We start from the raw sequence: 26,235 nt of genomic DNA on the forward strand, positions 1-26,235 counted from the left end.
ATACTTCCTCGGAGTTGGACATATGAAGTCTAATGGGATACTTAGTATTTCAGTGAGAAGTGATCAGCTGTATTCCAACACCTCCATTTGCTTCCTGCTTTCTTGTTGAAGAAGAATAACGACACGTGTGATTAAGACTGTCTAGAGCTTCTCCAGACACCCAACATCTAGAGAGCTTTGTTCTCTGGTTCATTGGCCCTGAAGGTCTTAATTCTTTGAGATCACACTGCACCACAGTCTGACTTTAATTTCTCCAAGGATTGCTGGCATTCTTAACTGTATTTTTGTGTTTCTTTGTGGCCTCTACTAGAATTATGAAACTTCCTTAAGCTTTGAAATGCTAATGAAAAATATTAGCCACATGGAGGGCTGGAGTGACAGCTTAACACTCTTCAATGTAATGGTCAAACCATGATGCTGCAAAGCCATTGCCTAGCTGCTACGTCACTGTGTTTCTCCCTCAATGGCAGTTCATAAGCGCTTTCAAGGGCAGACTCTCATCTGCTAGTAATGATCTCAAGAATATTTGTTGAAATCTGTAGCCTGTTGAGCTACGACAGATATCTTTTTCAGGACCAGCTGGACAGAATCTGTGGGTATCTTGCTATCACAAGTGCACCAATATAAACTCCATTAACAGAATTCTATAAAGGCTGCCCTTTTTTTGTAGGAACTTGATTTAATGCTTATGTAATTTTTCTCGGCTCTGAGCACTCCGCCCTGTGTCTGAGTGTGTGCTACTGTATTAAAGAAATGCAAGAGATTTTCAGGTTCCTTTTCCTGGAGAGGTCCTTGCTCAGTGGGAACTAAGAATGGATATTCCCATGTAGACACAAGCCCTCGACAGGCATAAGCATGGAAGCTATGTTATGTCCCAGGTAATGTCATTAAATAATCCCAACTGACTACAGTTGCTCTTCCCACTTTCAGGTGGTAACAGCGGATTCTCAATTCAGGGGAGGGGAAAGAGTTATTGGAACAGAGTGTACATCAGGGAATAAGAGATGAGGGTTTAGTGGAATAGGAGATGTAGCCTTGGGTATTAATGAGGTGACAGGACAGAATTAAACCTAATGGAGCTGTCTGTCCACTAAAGATTGACTAGAAATCTTCCTACTAGAGGGAAGTATACTATAACCATCCTCCTGGACTTCTGAGTTGGGGGAAATCACTTATGTAAGAAATGACAATCAAAATGTGGATTAACTGCATGGTGTGAGAATCCCAAAACAAAAAAAAATTCATCAGTCACAGCAGAAGCAGATGCAAAATCATTCTACGAAGTTCCTCCAGAACCTGACCTGGAATACAAAGGGAAAAAACTACCCCTACTGAAGACGAACTCATAATAAATTTAAAGGTCCACAATGAAAGCATCCACTATGAAAGAGATCATTTGTACCCTAAAAACTGAGATAATTTCTTAAAGATTAAGTTCCTTTTATTACGTCTAACACAGATTTTAAAAAAACGAATAGAAACTACAACAACCAAAAAAAATAGGACACTACGTGAAAAGAACAAGATTATTTGAAAATGAGACAAGTCAATTTCTAGAAATGAGAAAATATAGTCAATGACAATCTACTAATGGAAAGAAGGCTGTCAGACAACCTTTCTGAAATAGATAAAAATTATATTGTGTTTGGAACTGGTGCCGGTGCCCTTCTTCATTATGCTATATTATATACCTAAAATAATAACTTACTTCACCTCTACCATGTTCTAGTACCAAGATGGGACAACCTGAATAGCTGGGAAACCAAACAGCAGAGTTGACTCTTCTTGCAACTGTCACTGAAGTATAATTTCTCTGTGTTTTTTTCCAGGACTTCTTTTATATTCTGTGACATGGGATACTACATTCAAAGTTACAGAAACATCAAGTTCATCCCCTTGGAGTATCTTTCAGAATCAGAGAGGAGATAAAGAAATCTAACTCCTGGGGCTCCTGCAGCTTTTAGGGACGCAGGTACGTTCATTTGTACAGATAGCAGCCCTGACTCTCTTTGTTGTGAGATAATATAAATGTAAAAGCTTGTTAAGTGAAGTACACTGAACAAATTTCCTATCTATTCTGAGTAGAATTCATATTTCTCTTACAATATAGAAATTAAAATTGAGCTCGTGGTACAATTTTCTGTTGTGTACGCCCTCCATACACAACAATTTACAAATATCCCTCAATTTACAAATATCTACATAGGATATTTGTAAATTGAGAAATGAGATATCTTGGATGACTCGCCAAAACAACATCAAAGCTAAACAGCTGCAGGTACAGTAATAAAATTAAAAATACTTCTTGAACACTAAGGCATATACCCTGAGAATTAGAACTTAATGAGCAATAAATATTTTGGTAAGCCACTAATAACTGAGTAGCATTTTATCTAAGCAAGAGTAAGTATTAACTAGATATATGAAACTTTCTACATTCTAAAAATAGTACTTCCGAATCTTAAGCTACGATTCTCCCCTATTCAGCTAAAATGTAACTCAACTTTCTGAAAATATACCCTAGATACTGGGAGTTTAGAAATGGTCTCTTTCCCCTATTATACCTTCACCCTGTTTAATTTCAGGTTAGCATAGGGAGTTACAGAGAGGATGACTTGTGGTTCAGAAGATGTTATTGCTGCTAAATTTACATGTATGAATGTAAACATGTGCTAGAAGGAACCTCCTGATGGGATTAATCATCCAAATTCCCATCAGAAATGCTTTCTGGTAAAAGGAGGACAAGAATAGCTGTGAAGGTCCCCTAAGGACTCAGCTGCCACTTCTAATGAAAAGTCCTTTCATGCAGAAGATGCTTCAGACAAAACCAGCAGAGTTAACTGTGCTTATTTTTCTGTTTAAAAGTAGTGGGAAAATAAGTCACTGTATTCCAAACACAGAAATTAACCAATCTGTAAGGTCAATAGAACACAGAAAGTTAACATGAACTATGGAAGATAAATGCTAAGTAAAAATAAAATGAAAATGCTCCTTTCAAATAAATTCGCCATCCTGAAACTACTAACCCAACAGGAAACACAAATCCTCTCACCCATCATGTCATACCTAGTGTGTATACATTTTAGGAAAAGGACTCAGGATCCAAGGATGGAGACAAAACAAACTACCCACCCTTCTACCTACCCTACCCCTCTTTATAAAAGGACACAAGTATCCACACTAGAGAAACGCTCCTCTCTTTGCCTCTTCCCACCCCCATCTTAGGCCAGAGACAGAGCACAGAACATCAACAAGAGGGTTAACTAACTTAAGAGCTTCTTAAATCTTTCCTCCAAGTGTCCCCAACAGCACTGGAGCCAGATGCACATCCCTTGGGAACAAGAAGGCCATAGCAATACTACCAGTGTGGAATTTCTTTCAAAGGAATCATATTTTTTAATTGTGATTTATCTCAAGAAATTAATACAAATTTTGCTTTTGACAACTTATCCAAGTCATTATATAGGTGAGTTGTTTTTTTTTTTTTTTCATTTGGCTGTGCTGGGCCTTAGCTGCAGCACACAGGATCTTTAGTTGCAGCATGGGGGATCTTTTAGTTGCAGCATGCAAACTCTTAGTTACAGCATGTGGGATCTAGTTCCCCGACCAGGGTTCGAACCCAGGCCCCTTGCATTGGGAGCACAGAGTCACAGCCACTGGACCACCAGGTAAGTCCCTATAGCTGAGTTTTAATATGGCAAATTTTAAGTTTCAATACAGTCAGGATTTTTTAACTTACTTGTAGTCACATAAACCACAGACCTAGGTCTATGGAGAGGTAAGTGGTTTATCCTATAGCTTTTCAGATCCCTGGCACACTTCCTCACACCCCTGAGGATACCCACACATCAGGCTGATATGAGGTTAATGGATCTGAAAGTCTACTGGATCACTGTGACAACTCACAGCACTGAGACTCACCTTGGACAACTTATCCAAGTATAGAAGTAACAAAACCAAAAGTCAAATATTTTGCTAAAAATGGTAAAGAGAGAGGAAGTACATGAGCAAGCTAAATCAGAGACTTTCCTGTTCTGATCGTTACGTCCCTCACAAATCCTGGGCTGACATCACACCTTGTCTGTATCACACATTGCTCTATGGATCTACGTTTCATCTTTCAACTGTGACTGACAAACTCACGAGAGGCAGGGACCGTGCCTTATAACTTTCTGAATGCCTACTACATTTAGCAAAATAGATCATCAAGAATATGTGATTAATCGAGTTTAGGAGGTACAAAGCAAGAAGAGAAACCCTCTCTGAGGTGCGGGAATACAAGGAAGGCCTGAAACCAAGGGTGGACAGGAACACTGAGAAAAATCCTCCAGGAAACCAGTCTCAATCCTGAGCAAAAGATGATGCTACAGGAATTTGAAGCTCCTGGCGCACCAGGAGTTACACCATAACAACAACAGGAAAAAAAGTCCAGTTCCTCTCCTGACTGACTCAAGCCACAAGCTAATGGCCTAGCACTACAAGACATGTGTCAGTTCCAGGCATAAATATTATTTATCTCAGTCCATACTTATCTACACATTATGTCCAGCATCCAGTTTAAAAAAAAAAAAAAAAGTGAGGCATACAAAAAAAGCAAGGGAAGAAAAGAGAAAACACATTCAAGAGAAAGAGCAATCAACATAACCAGATGAAGACATAATAATGTGCTGGAACGATCAAACAGGGAATAGTTATATAAATATATCTATTTATATTCATATGTGTATATATATGAATATCAGGAAATAACTATGAATAATATGTTAAAAATACTAGTGGAAAACATGCATGAAGAAATCGAGAATTTTTCAATAACAAAATAACAACCCAATCACAAAATGGGCAGAAGGCCTAAATAGACATTTCTCCAAAGAAGACATACACATAGCCAACAGGCACATGAAAAGATGCTTGTCATCGCTAATTATTAGAGAAAGGCAAATCAAAACCACAATGAAGTACCACTTCACACCAGTCAGAATGGCCATCATGAAAAAGTCTAGAAATAATAAATGCTGAAGAGGGTGTGGAGAAAAGGGAGCCCTCTTACACTGTTGGTGGGAATGTAAATTGGTACAGGCACTATGGAAAACAGTATGGAGGTTCCTTAAAAATAGAATTACCATATGATCCAGCAATCCCACTCCTGGGCATATACCCAGACAAAACTATAATTCGAAAAGATACATGCACCCCTATGCTCATAGCAGCCCTATTTACGATAGTCAAGTCATGGAAACAACCTAAATGTCCATCGACACAAGAATGGATAAAGAAGATGTGGTACATATATACAATGGAATATTACTCAGCCATAAAAAATGAAATAAAGCCATTTGCAGCAACATAGATGGACCTAGAGATGATCATACTAGGCAAAGTAAGTGAGAGAGAAAGACAAATACCATATGATGTCACTTATATGTGAAATCTAAAATACAACACAAATGAACATATCTATGAAACAGACATAGAGAACAGAATTGTGGTTGCCAAGGGGAAGGGGGTGTGGGGGAAGGAAGGACTGAGAGTTTGGGACTAGCAAATGCAAGCTATTATATACAGGATGGATAAATAAGGTCCTGTTACGTAGCACAGGGAACCATATTCAATATCCTGTGATAAACCATAATGGAAAAGAATATGAAAAAGAGTATATAGATATATATATATAGATATATATATATAACTGAATCGCTTTGCTATATAGCAGAAATTAACACAACATTGTAAATCAACTATACTTGAATAAAATTTCAGAAAAAGAAATGGAGAATTTTGACAGAGATATGACAACTCAGAAAGACTCATATGGAAACGCTAGAATTTGTTTTTAAAAGCATGGTAACAGACATGAAGAATGCCTTCAACTGGCTGATCAGTGGACTCAGCACAGCAAAGGCAAGAATTAGTGAGCTTGAATATAGCTCAATAGAAATTACCCAAATAAAACACTAAGAAAAAGAAGAATGGAGAAAAACAAAACAGAAAAGAACAAAGCATACAACAGTTGTGGGACAATGTCAAATAATCTAATAAGGGTGACTGCAATCCTAGAGTAAGAATAGAGACAAAACATAGCAAAATATTTATTTGAAAAGATAATGGCAGACACTTTTTTTAAATAATAAATGATATAAAGCCACCATTCCAATAAGTTCCACAAGCAGCTGAACAACACACACAGAAATCTGTTGCCGTTTCTATGAACTAATAATGAAATATCAGAAAGAGAAAGTTAAAAAAAAATAATAATCCCATTTAAAACTGCATCAAAAAGGGAATTCCCTGACAGTCCAGTGGTTAGGACTCTGATGCTTCCACTGCAGAGGTAATGGGTTCGATCCCTCATTAGGGAACTAGGATCCTGCAAGCCGTGAGGTGCAGCCAAAAAAATAAACAAATAAAGCAAAACAAAAGTTAAAATTAAAAAAATAAAATTGCATCAAAAAGAATAAAATACCTAGGAATAAACTTAACCAAGAAGTCAAAGACCTATACTCTGAAAACTATAAAACACTGATAAAGGAAATTGAAGATGATACAAAGAATGGAAAGATATCCCTTGCTACTGGCTTTGAAGAATTAAGATTGTTAAAACTGTGATACTACCCAAAGCAATCTACAGATTTAATGCAATCCCTATCAAAATACCCATGGTATTTTTCACAGAACAAGAACAAATAATCCTAAAATTCATACGGAACCACAAAAGACCCTGGATTTCCAAAGGAACCTTGAGAAAAAAGACATAGCACTTCAGAATATACTACAAAACTACAGCAATCAAAACTTCACAGAACTGGGACAAAAACAGATACACAGATCAAAGAAACAGAATAGACAGCCCAGAAGTAAACCCACAAGCCTACAGTCAATTAATCTACAACAAAGGAGGCAAGAATATACAGTGGAGAAAAGACAGTCTCTTCAACAAGTGGTGCTGGGAAAACTGGACAGCTACATGTAAACCAGTGAGATTAGAACATTCCCTCACACCACACACAAAAATAAACTCAAAATGGTTTAAAGACCTCAACGTAAGACTGAACACTGCAAACCTCTTAGAGGAAAATGTACGTAGAACGCTCTCTGACATAAATCGCAGCAATACCTTTTATGATCCACCTCCTAGAGTAATAAAAATAAAAACAAAAATAAACAAATGGGTCCTAATTAAACTTAAAAGCTTTTGCACGGGCTTCCCTGGTGGCGCAGTGGTTGAGAGTCCGCCTGCCGATGCAGGGGACGCAAGTTCGTGCCCCGGTCCGGGAAGATCCCACATGTCGCAGAGCGGCTGGGCCCGTGAGCCATGGCCGCTGAGCCTGTGCTTCCGGAGCCTGTGCTCCGCAATGAGAGAGGCCACAACAGTGAGAGGCCCATGTACCGCAAAAATTAAAAAAAGCTTTTGCACAGCAAAGGAAACCATAAACAAAACGAAAAGACAACGCACAGAATGGGAGAAAATATCTGCAAATGAAACGACTGACAAGGGATTAATCTCCAAAATATACAAACAGCTCATGCAGCTCAATATCAAAGAAACAAACAATGAATCAAAAAATGGGCAGAATACCTAAATAGACATTTCTCCAAAGTAGACGTACAGATGGCCAAAAAGCACATGAAAAGATGCTCAACATCACTAATCATTAGAGAAATGCAAATCAAAACTACAATGAGGTACCAGTCAGAATGGCCATCATCAAAAAATCTACAAACAATAAATGCTGAAGAGGGTGTGGAGAAAAGGGAACCCTCCTACACTGTTGGTGGAAATGTAAATTGGTACAAGCATTAGGGAATACAGTATGGAGGATCCTTAAAAAACTAAACACAGGACTATCGTATGATCCAGCAATCCCACTCCTAGGCATATATCTGGAGGAAACCATAATTCGAAAAGATACATGCACCCCGATATTCATTACAGCACTATTTACAATAGCTAGGACACGGAAGCAACCTAATTGCCCTAAATGACAGAGGAGTGGATGAAGAAGATGTGGTACATATACACAATGAAATATTACTCAGCCATAGAAAAGAACAAAATAATGCCATTTGCAGCAACAAGGATGGACATAGAGATTGTCACACTGAGTGAAGTAAGTCAGACAGAGAAAGACAAATATCATGGTATCACTTATATGTGGAATCTTTAAAAAATGGTACAAATGAACTTATTTACAAAACAGAAATAGAGTCACAGATGTAGAAAACAAACTTATGGTTACCAGGGGGGGTATGGGGGGGATGGAGGGATAAACTGGGAGATTGGATTGACATATACACACTACTGTATATAAAACAGATAACTAATAAGGACCTACTGTATAGCACAGGGAACTCTACTCAATACTCTGTAATGACCTATATGGGAAAAGAATCTAAAAGAGACTGGATATATGTATATGTATAACAGATTCACTTTGCTGTATACCTGAAAGTAACACAACATTGTAAATCAACTATACTCCAATAAAATTATTTTTAAAATGAATGTAGAACCTATGTTTTCTTACTTTTAATTGCTCTAAAAGACTACTAATTTTCTAACGCAAAAATAGAAGCAACGTAGTCTGTGTCCATAGCATACGTAAAAGTAAACTGTATTCCAAAAAAATAGCGTAAAGGGTGAGAGAGGGAAAGGGGTTATATTGCTATGAAGTCTTTACACTACTTGAAGTGTTACAATAGTATTTGTAGGTAGATTGTAAAGGAAGTATATTTTAAACCATAGGACAATCAATAAAATTTTAAGAGGTATCGATAATAAGGCAACAGTAGAGATAAAACTGAATCATAAAAAATAATTTATCAAGACCAGCAAAATAATTGATATATCATGAAATAAGGAAAAACCAGACCTTCCTAAGTGCTTTAAAATATATATATATATATATATTTAAATATATAGAAGCAAGCATGGAAATTAAGGATCCAGTCTAGGTTCTAAGGATCTCCAGCAATAATAATCAATAAAATGCAAAGAATAACCATTTATCTTTTAAAAATTAAGTTAGGGCTTCCCTGGTGGCACAGTGGTTGTGAGTCCGCCTGCCGATGCACGGGACGCGGGTTCATGCCCCGGTCTGGGAAGATCCCACATGCCGCGGAGCGGCTGGGCCCGTGACCGATGGCCGCTGGGCCTGGGCATCCGGAGCCTGTGCTCCGCAACGGGAGAGGTCGCGGCAGTGAGAGGCCCGCGTACCGCAAAAAACAAAAACAAAAACAAAGAAAAATTAAGTTAAACTATTAGAACAAACACTAGTTACAGACATGACTGAAGATTTGAAAAAATAAGCTGTGACACAGAACACTCCTGTTTAAAGAACAAGCTATCTAATCAAAAGGTCACATTATCCATCTAGCAACTTCAGCTATTGATTCAAATTTAGCTTCACACTGACTCACACATTCCTGACCTGCATTTTTAATACTCTATTCTCTTTGACCTTTAATTACTGATATACAAAGGGAAAGCTTCTCTAGAAAATGCTTACTAAAAGCAATTTCATTTCATTTCAGTTTGGTCTTTGAACATGAGTCAAATATATCAGTACAAAACTAAATGATCAGCCTGCTTCATCAGCATGAAATGAACATTCCCCATGAGAGAGAAATCAGTCCTAAAATTCCGTAAAAGTACCTGCAGTACCTCAATCCTCACTATGGAAACAAATTTAAAGTTACTATAACATACCTGTAGGTTTATAGAATAAGAATTAGTCATAATTCCACTTCTTATAAAAAGAATACGCTGTTACCATCTTTCTCCACCTCTAGGTTCCAATAACTGGTCACTAGATAACATATTCACATCTGAGATCAGAAGACTTCTTGGGCTCTAAAGATATTTATAGATCTACCTATGTAATGCTGGTTCTAAATTAAATATTATAAAATTATTTCCATTTATAGTCATGATAAATTGAAGCGACAAAGTTAATAGGTCACAATACACTCAGTGCAAGAACAAAAGAGTCATTAAATTTCCAAAGTATGTTTCAACGTACTGATTTAGGACATAGCTAAAAAAATGTCAGCTTTAAGCATTCATCTGGTATTTAGATTTTTTTCAAAAAGGCCCTTTCTGAAACTGAACAGGTTACAGAAAGAGTATTTAATTTGGAGGCTTCTGAATTTTCTGTTAACCCCTCAGCAAACACTTACGTTACGACTGTGTCCATAAACATCTGAGGAGACAAGATCTGTAGTACACCCCACATCACATTCCCCTCCTGGTTCCATTCCTAGACATTTATATATATATAAATATATATATAATATATATATATATTTTACATCTTTATTAGCCATTTATATTAAACAATATGTGAAACTCCCAATTAGACTGGCTTTGACCTACAAAAGGGCAAATTCATCAGGTTCAACTGAATAGCTTAATGACCTGGGCAAGTAGCATAACATCTGTCCTCTTGTGTCTTCATCTCTAAAGCTAAATTGTTGACTTACCAGATCATCACTGAGATTTCTTCAGGTCATAAAAATGCACGTGTGTGATCCTGAAAAAATCAGAGAAGATGAAGATAGCAACCCAAGGAGCTGACAGGCTACTCTCGGGAGGTAAAACAGATACCAAAAACAAACAAACAAATAAACCGAAATACCTATTTAGGATCTATTCAGAGAGTGAAGAGCCCCAGAGTGGTTTTTTAAAGATTGCTTAGAGAATCTGTGGTCAGAATTTTTGGTGAGGTAAAGGAGACGAGAAAAGTTTTGAAACTTATCTCACTCTAAGGAGGCAATTTCGGTTAAGATAAATAAAGTCACATCACAATGATCTCTATTTCGGTTGTCTGCTCTGGGACGTGTCCAGGATCATTTTTCAAAGCTGGGCCATCTGGTTACCACATGCCTTTGTAAATAGCTGAGATTCTCAGGAACACTTACAGAACCAAGACCAACACCACAAAACACACTTTTCCCAGGTGTGCCTAAAGGATCTGTTTACCTAATAGATCCAAAACTAGAATACAGTCGCCGAAGACTTATCTTTCTACCATCTTTCCCAAAAACTGATAATACTTTATTCTACCAGAACAACTGCGTCACCCCACCCCATTTCTGTTTCCATTTTCCTTTTCTTGTGACCAACCCAAGATGTCTGTAACATCTTTAGTTTCTGCTAATTGCAAATTCTTACAGCAAGCTCCCGAGGCCTCTATGAGAGGCCAACCATTTCTACCTGCTGACCTTTCATCTGCTGAAAACAGACTCAACACAGTTTCCTCACTAAGATAAAGAAGTAGATAAATGATCTGCTAATGGGCTTGTCTTCAAGGGGGACGGGGAAAGGAACATGACTTCAATGATACTTAACAGAAAAATGAGTGTAAGAAGTAGCGTGCTTGAGACACTCACAAGTGAGAACTATTTCAATATTCACATCTTTTTTCTTTCCCTCCTCCCCCACTTTTTTTTTTTTTTTTTTTTTTTGCATTTCCAAGTTTAGGAAAGTTTATCACTGATAAAATTCTACAAGCACACATTTGCTTAGGACACCTGGTCCCAATAAATAGGAACCTCACCTAATTTACTCCAGTGCCTTCCACCACAACTGTGAGGATTCTGTATGTAAGCCATGGCCTGAAAAACTGGGGAACATAATGAAGTGTTCTGAGTATGGTACGTTGTATTGCTCATGAGGTAATTTACTTTTAAAAACTGTTCAGTAGAGAACAGTGCAGTGAATATCTATATGTGTCTTAGTTAACTTTAATTCATACACCAGAGGTGGTTACTTAGCAGAATCAGGAACTCACACCTCAGAGGTAGCTTTCAGGCACTGCAGATATTGTTACTGAAATGGACTGGTGAAGGCATATTAATTAAAGACATGAGTGCTGTTTGATACACGTGTTTGTGTACAAGGACGTATAAGAATCAGCAAGTTGGGCGGCAGAACTGCTTCGGAGAAGGGTTCAAGATGTGACTCATTACCATTCCATCACTTGACATGAAAGACAAACCTGGAGTAAACAGCCTCAACTGTCGAGTAGTCTGGTTCTGCCTTCAGAGTATCACTGTATAAAAATGATTTGCCATTTTAACGCTGAAAGCATGGAAGCACAATCATTTAGGAAAGTACAAAGGTAAATGCTAAAAATTATATTATTGACTGAAATCAGAGGGTAGAAGAAAGAAAGAGGAAGGAAGGGAAACTTGCTATCTTTACATTACTTAGAGTAGAAAAATAGTAAATGATGTATAAAGAAACAAAAGGTTAAATGTGTTGTGTAAAGGTAACCCTTACAACAAACACAGGCGTCTTCTAAGACAGAGTATGCACAAAAAGCAAAGCACACAGACCACTTAGTGAAAGATTTTTTCTAAAGATAGCTATTAAAATAGAAAATGCAAACTTACTTGAGAGAACAATAATACTCATTAACAAATGCACATGGAGTCAACATTAATAAACACATCCTTAACCAAACCCTCTAAAGTACACACTGATTTAGTAATCTATTCATGCATAACAACAACTCCAAAAGTATGGCTTAATACCATACTGTATATATATATTTTTACAGCTCTGTAGGTACACCTGGCTCCACTGGGAGGTTCCTGGGGTCCTTCACTCAGTTGTCAAATTGTGGCTGGAGCTGAAGTCATCTGAGGGCTCAGATAGGGAAGGTTTCTCCCCATTACGACTTGCCTCTCACCTGGAAGGATGGAACACTAGGGGCTGGTCAGGCATCTCTTTCTCTCTGAGGAGCCTCTCCACAAGCTTAGCTTGGGATTCCTCACACCATGGCAGTCTCAGAACAGTCTTCTTATGTGGCTGCTGGCTTCCCCAGAATGAGTGCTCTAAGGGACCCAGGTGACAACTGTAGGCTTCTTCAGACCTGGCACTGGAAGTCAGGCAGCATCACTTCCACCACATCCTACCAGAAACAAACAAGCCCCAGGGCCAGCCCAGAATCCTTAAGAATCAACGGGAAGGGACAACATAAGGGGATGCATACCAGGGGGCATGGTTCATTGAAAGTCAGGGCCATATTTCGTGAAGACACCTGCTAGTAACAACCACACGTATAACTCAATGTGTTTCAGAAAAAGGCAGAATATAACGGTATGGTCAAGATGCCAGATGTATACCAAAAAAAAAAGAGCTGAACTTGCCATTTGAAGAGTATACAGAGTAGAACTTGGCAAAATGACATTAACAAAACAAAGAAGGACACTTTAAAATACTAAAAATTGTGGTTCTTAGGAAATACATAGTAGCTGTAAATATTAATGCAGCAAATAAGTAACTTTCATAAAACGAAATTACAGGAATCAAAAACGCATGACGAGTCAGAGATTCATCATTCCCAGTCCATGAAAGAGCAGCTATATACTTCTGAAGACCTCATTAACATGATTAAGAAGGTAGATCTCATTGAAAGACATCAAACTTGGCAAGCTGAAAATGGAAAACACCATCTTTTCAGTTGCCTGTGGGGGCAGACACAAAAAAACGACCATATATTAGGCTGTAAGTAAGAGCTTAATTTATTTTTTAAAATAGAAAACAGTATAGGAAACATTCTATAATCAAAATATAAACAAAATCAGAATAAAAAAAGTAAATGGGTTTGGGGTCTAAAAATTTTAAAACAGCTTTTGACTCTTCAGTCACACAGGAAATTCAGAATGGAAATGAAGAATTTCTAGAAAACAACGATAGTAAAACCACTATTTTTAAGACCCTCTGGGATGCACTTAAAGTAACGTTAGAAGAAAATGTGTAGTCTTAAATATTTATTCTTAAGAAAGAATGAAAACAAATAATTTAAACATGATGTTCAAACACTTGGAAAGAAAATAATGAAAGAAACCAGAGGAAATCATAAGGAATCCATAAAGAAGTAAATGAGTTGCCAACACAAAACAATACAACTAATAAACTAATTTCAGAGTTTTTTTGAAAAAAACTTTTAAAAGACAAACCCATTTTTAAAAAATATGTATTTATTTGGCCGCACCAGGTCGTTGTTGCAGCGTGCGGGATCTTCTTTGCCACACATGGGATCTTCGTTGCAACCCTCAGGATCTTCAGTTGCGGTATGCAGGATCTTTGGTTGCGGGGCATGTGGGATCCGGTTCCCTGACCAGGGATCGAGCCCGAGCCCCCTGCATTGGGAGTGTGGAGTCCCAGCCACTGGACCACCAGGGAAGTCCCAGACAAACTCATTTTTAAAGAAGAATATATAGGGACTTCCCTGGTGGCACGGTGGTTAAGAATTCACCTGCCAATGCAGGGGACACGGGTTCGAGCCCTGATCTGGGAAGATTCCACATGCTGCAGAGCAACTAGGCCTGTGTGCCACAACTACTGAGCCTGCACTCTAGAGCCCGCGAGCCACAACTATTGAAACCCTCATGCCTAGAGCCTGTGCTCCGCAACTACTGAGCCCATGCGCCACAACTACTGAAGCCTGTGCACCTAGAGCCCGCGCACCACAACCAAGAGTAGCCCCCACTCGCCACAACTAGAGAAAGCCCGCGCACAGCAACAAAGACCCAACGCAGCCAAATAAATAAATAAAGGAGAATATATAAAACTAAAGAGAGAATAATAATGATGATCAGAGATTCAACCTGGAGAAAATGAATAATTTCTAGGAAAACACAGAATATCAAAATTAACAAGATAGAAAATCAGATCATTTAAATGGAAGTAATAGAGAAAATAGAGCAATTCACCAAATAATAATAACAACAACAGGCAGAGAGTTCCACAGACAAATTCTGCCAAACCTTAAAGAAAAGATAAATCCAAAGTTATCTGAATTGTTCTTGGGCACAGAAAAAGAAGGAAAAATTCTTTTAATGAAGTGAATATAACATTTATTCCAAAATCAACAATATTGCAATAGTAAATACTGTAAGGTGTAAATATTATCATTGTAAATGCCATAAATTGTAAATAAATTATAATTGTAAATTGTAAATATTAATGCAAAAATTCCAGGTGAAGTATTAGCACCAGAATCCCACAGCAGTTTAATGAAATAATGCAACACGATCAAGCATATTTTCTCTCAGAAATAAAAGGATAGTTAAACATTAGCTCAATACGAAGCCTATATTTCCTCATATTATGGATCTAAGTAGAAAAATTAAATGATCATCTCTACAGATACTGAAAAGGGCATATTTCAAAATTCAAGCATCATTCTTTATCAAAAGAACTCAATTAAGTAGTAATAGAGGAACATCCTTTAACTTGATAAAATATAATAAACTTAGGCTAAGTATTAATGGCAATGAAAAAGAAGCATCTGCCCCGTCACCTCTATGATATAATATTTTAATAGAGGTATTAGCCAATTAAATTATATAAGAGAAAAATACTAAATATAAAGTTAAAGAGCAAAGGTGAAATCGTCTGTATTTGCAAATGTGACTGTATACCAGGAAAAGGTATGGAAACAAACCAAAAAAAATCTACAACAAACTAAAGAGAACGCTGTAACGTAACAGGATCACAAAATCAATAGTCAGAAATCAATAGCTCTGATATATGTTCTTTAAAAAGCTTAGAAAAACTACTGACTGAAATGCTTATACAATAGCAGTGAAAGGTAAAACATCTAACAACACAAAAGAAATGTGAACACCTGTTAGAAGGAAACTTAAAAAAAACTCCATTAACATAAAAGACATAAAAGACGTCTGAATAGATGGAAATACACATGGTGCTCTTGGCGAAGAAGACTCAACACTGTAAAGATGTCAGCCCACCCTATGTTTTAACAAATGCAACATTCCAGTAAAAACACCAACTTTGGCGGGGGAGGGAGGACAGAGTGGTGAGAGTCATTAGAAAGCTGATTCTGATGGTTATGTGCAAAATAAACAGAATCGTAGGAAAACTTTAATCCGGAAAAGCAAACAGAGGCCAGGCCCTATTCATTTAATTAACCAGGCCAGGTTAATTAAAATATATCATGAAGCCATAGATGGCTTATGAAGAGACTGATTAATGGAATTAAATAGAAAGTCCAGACATAGACACAATACCTAAGGAGATTTAATACATGATAATGGTGGCATCTTGAATTACTAGAGAAAAATGAACTCCTTGATAAATAATGTTGAGACAAGGGTTAACCATGAGGTATTGGATCTATACTTCACACCACACAATAGGATGAATTCCAAATAGATCAAACATTTAAGTCTACAGTTATTAAACCATCAAAGTGCTAGAAGAAAACACAACTAAATATCTTCATAAACTGGGAACAGAGGAGGTCTTTTTACTCGGATATAAAATCAATAAGATATAAAAGAAAATAAAACGTTATTGACCTTACCTATATAAAAGTAAAATTCCTCTTTATGACAACTGCCCCCTTTTTTTCTCTCCATTTGCTTATAACACCAAAATTGAAATGCACAGATTTCTAGTGAGCCCAACTTTTAACCACTCTGTGAAAGGACCAGGTAATGGGGTACTTCCTGTTGCCTTTGCCGTTTCTTTTTACATGGAGTTATTATGGCATTAGTGAGGTTATGTACTTAATCATTACTTTTTTAGTTCCCTTTTGGAAGGGCTTCATGAAATATCCAAATTGGTTTTGCCCTATTAATCTCTGTTTCCCAGAGTTCCTGTCTCCAAACAGATCTTCTGTTTTGTTTCTACCTCCACTCTCAAACCTTCAAAACTATGAAATGATGAGTCACGTAATTTCTCTGCCTTTTGTTCTGCCACCAGGACCTTGCATGTCAAGGGACTATCCCTTCACGAGGTGGAGAACAGCTCTTCCATTAAGACACATCCTTGGTTATGAAGGCACTACATTTGCCTTTTCTGTTCCCTCTATAAACCTCTCAGACTTGTCCCCATGGTCAGATGTCTCTTTCCAGTTAGGAAGATGGGCAGTGCCTGGAGTCACGACCATGCTGGTGTTGACTGTTCATCCCATCATAAAGTGCAGACACACCTCCAGGGCCTCTCTCCTGATGCCCACTGGCTTTCCAGTTGGGAAAATCTGGCCGATCCCTACACGCTGCTCTGAATTTAATCAGACCTCTGCATAAGTAGCTGCCCCATTCATAGCGTTGTAACAGCCATCCCATTAGGCCTTGATTTCAGAGAGTCATTGTTTTTCTAAGATTGTATAGTTTGCCTAAAGCCCCTGGAATCTGAGCTGAAACCCCACAAGTTGCAATTAATCAATCCTTTCCAACCTGGAAGACACCATCCACCTACTGGGAGATGCAAATACCTACACTTCAGAAGTGGATTCATGTAAGACTGGTACACCAAAGGCACACTGCTCTACAGCCATTTGTAACTAATCTAGATTCCAGATACAATTCTTCTTTCCCCAAGGTATTTTTTAAATGGTGTGAAGGGCACCCCCATATTAAGAACAGACAGCCACAGGCCAAAGAATCCTCGAGAAGCAGCTCCTGTTTGCTGCAGGGCAAATGAGGGTCTGTTCACTTTACCATTTTCCCCCCTTAATTCCTTTTACAATTTGCATTGCCTCAGAGCTCCAAATTATATCCTAATATATCTTAATTACGAGTTCCTTTTTATTTCCTTCTGTGTTAAGACTCCATTCTCTAGTTTTTCAGTCCCTGAATAATATGTTTTATCTTCCCGTAAATTTTCTTTTAACGAGGGTATCATCAATATAATGGTCTAAGAGTGACCTCCATATGTCCTGTATCTTGTACACCTGAGTTATGTGCAATTATTATCTTTTGGCATAACCCTGACCCAGGTGAGCAAAGGTATATTGTGCCCACTTGTAAAATGAAGGCAGTCTGACTCTGAGACATCTTACCAATTGGACTGCGTTGCTGCCATGTATACGTCAGCAAAGTTATTTATTAGTTATTTATTTAGAAATGTGGACCACGTCAAAAAGTTTTCCCTTTCTATTGCTTTATTTAATAACAGATAATCTATTATAAGTCTCCATGACCCTCTGGCTTTTCCAATCATGAACTGCATGATTGTAGAGTCTTATAAATGACGCCTGTCTCCTCCAAGCCTTCAATGATTTGCAGATCTGCAAATCTCTATTGCTAGCTCTAGCTATTAACTATGTACTTAGCACTGGGCAGTTTGACAGACTGTCCCTTAGCCTTATTCATGATTATAAGTGTATTGAATTTGTTTTCACCCAATCCCAAAGGGAAAAAAAACCTCCATTTGGAGTTTGTATTTAAGTATAGTGGATCAGAGTGTTGTAAAAGAGGCTCATGTTGTTAATGGTTTAAACAAGATAAAAGTTGACTTTTGTCCTGCACTAATTCCAGACTGGCACAGTGGCCCTGCTGCATAAAGTCAGCAGGGATTGAGGTCCCCTCTACTGTGTCTTTCCGCCATGATGTAAAAGGTAGATGGGAAACTGAGGCAGCAGCTTTTCTACATCAAGATCTTTGTTTTCACATGCATGAACCACCCATGCTCTGTGTAGCCAAGGAGACCAGGGAAGCTGGGTTCTTGGGGGAGCTGCTGAGCTTCCAGAGAAAATGCAAGATCTCTTCTACTTATAGATCTTGTCCCACATCATCTTAAAAACTAACCATCCAATAAAAATTAACAACAAAAAAAGAAGCAACCGTACTCCAATAAAAATTAAAACAAACAAAAAACTAACCAGCCCACTAATACACACGACAGCTTGGATAATTCTCAAGCAAACCATCTGGATGAACAATACTGGGGGCGGGGGGGGGGGGGGGGGGGGGCGGCGCGGAAGCCAGTCTCAAACAGTCCTGTACTCTATGATGCCATTTAAATGACATTCCAGAAATGACAAAGTCATAGACATGGAAAACAGATTAGTGGTTGCCAGGGTTTAGGGATGGGTGTGGCTATAAAAGCGTAGCGTGAGGGGCCCTTGTGCTGACGGAAGAGTTCTGTGTCTTGATTATGGTGGTGGTAACAAGAATCTGCACGTGTCATAAAATACACACACGCGCCAGTGCATGGAAACTGGTGAAACCTGAATACGCTCTGCGGATTGTACCAACGTCAATTTCCTAGTGTTTACATGACACTATAGCTGTTACAGAAGATACTACCATTGGGGACACCAGGTGAAGCTTACATGGGACTTCCTGTACATTTTTTTTTTTTTGCAATTTCTTTTGAATCTGTAATTATTTTTAACATAAAAATACTTTAAAATCTAAGTAAATATTAGATTAAACCAGACTGTGTCTCATGAGCATAACTGCCAGTTTGAACCCCTAACCACCCCTGTGCCAACGAGAGGGCAGACTCCTTTCTTTTAAAGCCACAGTCCAGGTTTTCACATCGTGTCCACATCTGGCCCATTGGCCAAAGCTTAGCTACGGGACCTCAACAAGCTGCCCGGCTGACTGGGAAATGTAGTCTTCGTTCTGGGAGCCTAGGTACCCACTTAAAAATCAGAGGTTTTAGTATTAAGAAAAATAGCATTCCTGAGTAATTTACGGGACAACTAGCTGTCCCTACTGCACTAATTATCTAAATGTTGCCATTTCAAATGCTCTGAAAACCCAGCTATTTGCCATTTTTGACTTGGTTTTGACAGCAAATGTAAGCTACATTGTCAAAATACCTGATATCTAACCTCTTCAGCCCCCTTAAGCATGTCTGGGTTTCCCAGAAGATCACTAACATGCTGATTTCCTCTTCTGAAGTTTTGAATCCTCCAGTTCATGTGTGATTGGTTCTTGTGCTACATATCACTTTGCTCACGGCACCTAATACTGACCTAAGCCAACGTGGGCGGGCAGAAGTGGTGAGGACCGTTCAGTAAATGCAGGTAGGCTCTGAGGCTTAGAGGTTTACTTTTACCTCTCCTACCTCCTGGCTAATGCTTGAAGGAAGGCCTCACTCCTCGCTGCCCTCTGGGAGGTAGGTATTCCAGGCTGAGCCCATGAACTCATGCTGAAAAGGAAGATGAAGGAATTCAGCAAATTCTCTTCCACAAAACCGAGCTTTGAGCCTCTCACCAGGTTTTCCTCCACCTTGGAGCAACACATTACATAGTTCTTGTATGTGTCTGAAATTGGTTGGTGAAGAGAGACTAAAAAGGAAAATGATGTGCGAGGGGAAGTATTTGTAAAAAGAAAAAAAAATGGTCCCTTTACAAAAGTAAGGTGAGGCTTCCCTGGTGGCGCAGTGGTTGAGAGTCCGCCTGCCGATGCAGGGGACACGGGTTCGTGCCCCGGTCTGGGAAGATCCCACATGCCGCGGAGCAGCTGGGCCCGTGAGCCATGGCCACTGAGCCTGCGCGTCCGGAGCCTGTGCTCCGCAACGGGAGAGGCCACAACAGTGAGAGGCCCGCACAACTCAAAAAAAAAAAAAAAAGTAAGGTGAGATTATAAACCTGAAATGGCTCAAGTCAGCGGTTAAACCCTCACGTGGCCTAGAACTCAGAGAGGTAGAAGCTCAAGCTAGAAACCTTTGGGGGTCTCCTAATGGGGTACGTGAAGATTCAGCCAGACTCAGGATCTCTAACAAAATTTGTACTTTGGTCTATAACTTAAGACGGTGAATATTAGGAACAGTATAATTTGCACAAATTGTTCGGTTACATATTTTGTTACTAGATGTATATGAATATGTATTAGAGGGTTACGCAATGTGTGTGTAATACATTTTATGTGATAAAAACGGCTCCATGGCCAATTAAGTTTAAGACAAGCTGGGGTCAACGTGAAGCAAGGCTACTGGGGATTTTAATATGCTAACATGCAATGGAAATCCTCAGTGAAAAGGAAGGGGCAAAACACAGAAGGAAGCATTTTCCTAAAACTGTTTCACCATAGAATGCAGTTTCTATGTGCAAACGTGGGCAGTTACATTTTGTTCCGTTCTGTGAGGTGGAACACACTCTGGGAAGAGCTGATAGTCTTATAAATATGAATACTTCATATTATTTTTTTTACTGGTAGACTCTTTAATCTGAGGGAACTAAAATATAAAGTATGTGAGGCCTTGTTATATGAGAAGCAATGGAAGGAAAGAACACATGAAAGTTGTGCTGAAATATTTGCAGGCCTGGGGTATCAAAGACAATAGAGAGGGTTGAAACATTCGGCCAAGGGCAGTGACGGAGAGAAGCGTCTGGTATTTTCCCTCCACCCAGCTCACGTTTGCACCGATACCAGGGGAGTTCAGACAGAGACGGAGTCAGAGTGCAGGGCCTGTCCTCACTGCCACGCCCTCCAGGCCTCAGAGTCCCCAAGTCCAGCCAGCTTGGGGGTTGCACAAGAAAGAAGAGTTTTTACTTCAGTAAGAAATTTAGGTTCAAGATGGACAGCGCTACAGGTAAGAGTCTTTAAGTAATAGGAATTAAATAAGATACCATAAAAGACATCCTCAAGAGATTTCAACATCGAACAGAAAAGAGGGGCTCCAGAGATCCCCAGGACAGCTGTCACTAGAGAAAATAAAAGTCGTTCCACGTTTATTTCTCAGCGAGTGGAGAATCCTCAGTCCTGCCCAGGACCCTTCCTGAACCACTGCCCAGTGAGTCATCAATGCAGGAGCTCTCGTTTCTCCTGCTCAGAGAGAAAGCCCAGAGCAAAGGAGGTGAAATCCCAAGGCTGAAAAAATAGTCCTAATGACCAGGGCTGCCAAACAGAGAGCCGACCCATGAAAGGCAGGAACACTGGGACGTCGGGACACTGGGCCAAGGCTGGAGGCCAATGGCGACCATGGAAGAGAATTCTTCCATTGGGTGGGAGACCAGGTTGAAAACCTCTGAAGTCCTCTCCAACTCAAAGTCTATGAATTCCTCATTCCTCCTGTCTAAACAAAATACTTCAAAGTGCTTTGCTTGCTCTAAGCTAACCTTGCCAACAAAAGCAAACAGTGATGTGAATGGTCCAAAAATTCCCCACAATTTGACGTCTAATGTCAAGCCGTTTTCTTGCTTCAGAATGCTAGCATTTGTGCTTAACTTTTCCTTTCAAGGACAGTCTCCTTTACGCTCCATCTTAGTTGCTCGAGGCAGAGGAGGATGTTTAGGCTTCTTTAGGAAGAGTCATGTGCGCCTGAAACAAAGTCACAAGTGGTGACTCCCATGGGAGGCATCAGAGGTAGACAACAATACCAGCCAGTGGGAAGAAAGAGTTTGCTTTTCTTCTGCTGCCCCCTTAGCTTCCTTCAATAACGCATGGCTGATAATTGAGAAGGTTCTCTCTTCCAAGACTCATCTCTTTTTAAAATCTGGCACAAAAGGGTTTGTTAGTTTTGCCTTTGCTTTGATACAATTGATTTAGAATCGCAAACAAGGCTGCTCCCATCCTCCAGCGCTGTCAGCGGATACAAACTACCTATGGGTGATGTCCCAACACATCAACAGGATTTCCCCAAGTTCAAGGTTCTCCTTCACAGTTTTTTTCTTTTTCTCCTTATAAAGACTGGTTTCCTACTCACAACCCTACAAGCATCATCCCGAGCTTTCTAGACCTTAATGCCACTTATATAATTTTTAATTGACTATGTTCACCCTTATCTACATTTACCCAATCTAGCCTGTCTTCAGTGCATACGTGAAACTACTTCTCACCCTGCCAATTCAGCTCGTAACTTCTTGACGTGACAATTCCATCTTTCTCCCTCTCTGTATCTACCTCCTCTATGCCTTCATTTTCACCACAAGCTTGTATCCCAAGTTGTTTAACATCAGGGTCCCTCAAACCTGTCACTCTTGGCATCTGGAACCAGATAATTCTTTGTTGTCAGGGTCTATCCTGTGCATTCAAAGTGTGGCAGCATCCCTGGCCTCCCCCTACTAGATGCTAGTAGCCCCTGCCACCTCCCAGCTGTATCTCCTGATACTGTCAAACACCCCTTGGGGAGAGGGGACAAAAATCACACACTACCCCACTGAAACCACCTGCCACATAACGACGGGGAAAAGGTTCCTTGTGTCTGTCCAGTGTGCTTTTGGGGAACACGGTCACCTGGGCTGCTGAACAAAGTGCTTCCTCAGACACCAGCCTGGGGCTGCCCTGAGGATGTGACTAGAGGATGAACAATGCCCAGAGAGCATGGGTCCTCTCCCGCTAGAGTCACAGGCACCCAGGCAACCCTCTGAGCAGAAAGGATGGCACATGTGCAGGTGATGATACAGGAGAAGTAAGCAGGGCTGAAAGGCAGGGATGGAGTGTGCAGGCCAGGCAGTCAGGGGTGGGGGGACACTCAGGAGGACTGGGCTAAGGCAGGTGCAGGATATCGAAGCACCGTCTTGCTAGGGGCCTACTGAGTCAGAAAGGGGTGGTTCGATGATCCAGGTTTAAGTAGGTTGGATCCACAGTCCCCACAGCCACGAATCACAGGGCAGGAGCTAACCCACAGAAAGCACTGGATCACACCCACGTCCCAAGGCGAGGCTGGCCTTCCTCGGAGCCTTTCTGATGTTGCTGTGGAACATGGCCCAGGCCCAGAGATGAGTCAAAGATGACTTTAAGGAAAATGGGTGTGCGGGTGCTGGGCAGATGGGAGTGGCTCGCCGCACCTCCCCCTCCTTGCCTGTCCCCTGGAGGGCTGCCTCAGAGCACGGCCACACTCCCTGTCTCTGGGAAGTCTCTTACTTGTCCACAAGTCTAGATTCTCCAGCACCTCACACCACCCACTTACCTACTGGAGTCAATTACCCTTCAACCAAGAGACCCTAGGAATCTAAAAGCAGAGGAAACAGAATATTATAGAATTATTATATATAATATATATAATATTTTATATATAATTATTATTATATAATATATATAAAATATTATATATAATTATTAATATTATAGAATTATTATTATAGAACAGAATATTATACCTCCAAAGGTATTCTCCCACTTGGAGTATTTATTTCCACAACCAAAAACCTAGGATTGACTCATTTAGTAACTCTGCTTTCACATCTAAGTCCAGTAGAACCAATTTGTTTTCTCACTACTTCCCTCTCCCAGATAAAAATGCAAGGTGCTTTCCAGTAATAAACACTGAGCTAGTGATCCAGGTATCCACGTGGGTGGGCGACACTGACACCATGTTGGGGGTGAGGAAGAGGACAGACAGAGAAGAGTTCACACTCCCTGCTTCCACTCACATGAAGTTTCAAGGACACACAACACTAATGGATGGTGAGGAAAATCAGCAGATACACAGCCTGGAGCCGACAGAGAGCCTGGCAGGAGCAGGAGGGCAACGGCAGGTGCTGCACGAAAGATGGACGTCGATTTTGGTATCGGTTACACAGGTGCAGACAGAGGTGAAACACATCACGCTGTATGCTAAAGACGGGCACACGGCATGCGCTTTACTGTTCATAAGTTATCACTTAGTTTAAAAATGTCAAGGTGCTTTCAAACGATGTAAGATACTGCAAGAAAAATAACACAGGAAGCACAAGAAACCTTTTCTGACCCTAGAAAAGGACACAATATATTTGTCCTACATGTATCAGAAAGCATTACTAATGTTCTCAGGAGAACACCCAGGTACATTTCCCACTCTGTGAGGATGACATTTTTAATTGGGCAAAAAGATTCTTGTGGTCTTGCGTGTAGATGAGGCTCTCAGTAGGTGAAAGGACACAGAGAAAACGAGCGCCAGCGGCACGAGCGCCAAGCTGCCGTGCGCGGCTGCACGTGGAAGCAACATCCTATGTCATAAACATCCTAGGAGGTGTCCTGAATCTGGGTCCCTGAGGACCAAGGACACCTGCCTCAGAAACTCACCGGTGGATGGCCTCCTTCTGAGCCCAGCTTCAGAGACTCGTGGTGACACGATTCACAGAGATGGCTGCATTTTAGCCTTCGTTTTGCGACGTAGCCAAGGAAGCTAACTGGCACGTGTGGAGCTGCCTTCTCAAAGTCCACCAGCTGGAACAGGACTGAAGGCACCTGCAGCTCATTAAGACCCCTGAGTAGCGATTCGTTCATTTGCTTAAGGTGAACACAGATTTGAGAAAAGTGAGGGCACGTTGGGTCAGCACCTTAGATTGACTGGGAATCCGAACTTACTTGCCGCAGAGAGAGAGAGGAGTCTGTTACTGATGCCAGTCTCTCCTGGCAGGGGCCCAGGTGTCCCTCAGTGTCCACAGTGAAAGGCCAAACCCGACTTTCCACAGCATCACTGAATAAAGTGTTGCACACATGGGTGGGCCCTGGGTGCATCACAGATACTGGCATGTTCTAAGACAAAAGGGTCCTCACGATACCACAAAAAAGATGTTAAAAAATAAATAATTTTAAAAAAAAACCAGCCTGGGTTCTGATCGGTCCGGGCGCTGGTTCTCAGGCTGCGGCAAGCAGCGGCAGCAGCTGGCAGGCTTTTGCCCAGATCCCCGGGCTCTAACTCCAAGCTCCTGATTCAGGGGCTCTGGGGGGGCAAGCTCTCAGGTGCTGCCGATGCCACCTGTCCTAGGAGCATGCTGGGGTGGCTTGTGTCAGGGCTGGTCTGTCACTCAGAGCAGCTTAGACACCACCTTCGTTCAAAGGACCTGCACCCACGTAAAGGTGACGGTTACTACCCGCGAACAGGCTTATCTGCAGGGTTTCCTGGTATCTCCATAACTTCTAGGGCTTGTCACGCTGCCACTGGCAGGTGTGAGTAAACTGTATCTGAGTAATTAGATAGGAAGATTACACTAGGGTCTGACATCTGTCTAAAAAACAGCCTGGACAACTAGATTCATCTTTATGTCTATTCTTCTGGAACTCACATTCTAAATTTTATTAATTTCTTTTTTTTTTTAATCTGAAGATCTAGATCTAGGAATACCAATACCTTCACTATTTTGTTCTAGACAGTTTCGGGGTAATAATGTGAACCTCTTCTCAGTCTCCAAGTTGGAAGTGAAACACGGATTCCATGCAACAGAGTATTGTCAGAAGACGACCTTCTCCGGCGAGGCCTCGCGGGCCACACAGGCTCCACCCTGAGCCAGCCGGCAAAGACACAGATGAACAAGCCAGAAAAGTAATAAAAGCATAACACAGAAGCAGTAAGGACACAAGGAAGTTGTTCACCACAAATATTATCTGCATGACACAAGCCTGCTGCCACATTCTAAAATCAGCCAGTGACAGGAGAAAATTTTACATGTCCAGCAAATTCAAAGGAGGGCAAGAAAATGTGTTTCAGCAAAGTCTCACAGCGCCCATCTGAAAAGCATGAGGGTAAAAATGAGAATTTCCTGGAAATTCGGCTGGCAATACATCCCTACATCAACATTTTAAGCCACTGCCTCT

The 26,235-nt window shown here is 40.3% G+C and overlaps 1 protein-coding gene across 3 annotated transcripts in view; it reads right to left on the reverse strand.

The window, feature by feature from the left end:
* ANOS1 (anosmin 1) overlaps positions 1 to 26,235 on the reverse strand; it is a 675,260-nt gene that overhangs the window by 478,280 nt on the left and 170,745 nt on the right. Inside the window, exon 2 of one of the 3 annotated variants that reach the window (XM_049704921.1) lies at positions 19,829 to 19,921. The exons of the other annotated variants lie outside the window; for them this stretch is intronic. The gene's annotated coding sequence lies outside the window, so the exon portion shown is untranslated. The remainder of the gene's footprint in view (positions 1 to 19,828; positions 19,922 to 26,235) is intronic. 3 annotated transcript variants of the gene reach the window in all.

This window comes from Orcinus orca, chromosome X (assembly GCF_937001465.1).
Source record: "Orcinus orca chromosome X, mOrcOrc1.1, whole genome shotgun sequence".
Classification (NCBI taxonomy): Eukaryota; Metazoa; Chordata; class Mammalia; order Artiodactyla; family Delphinidae; genus Orcinus; species Orcinus orca.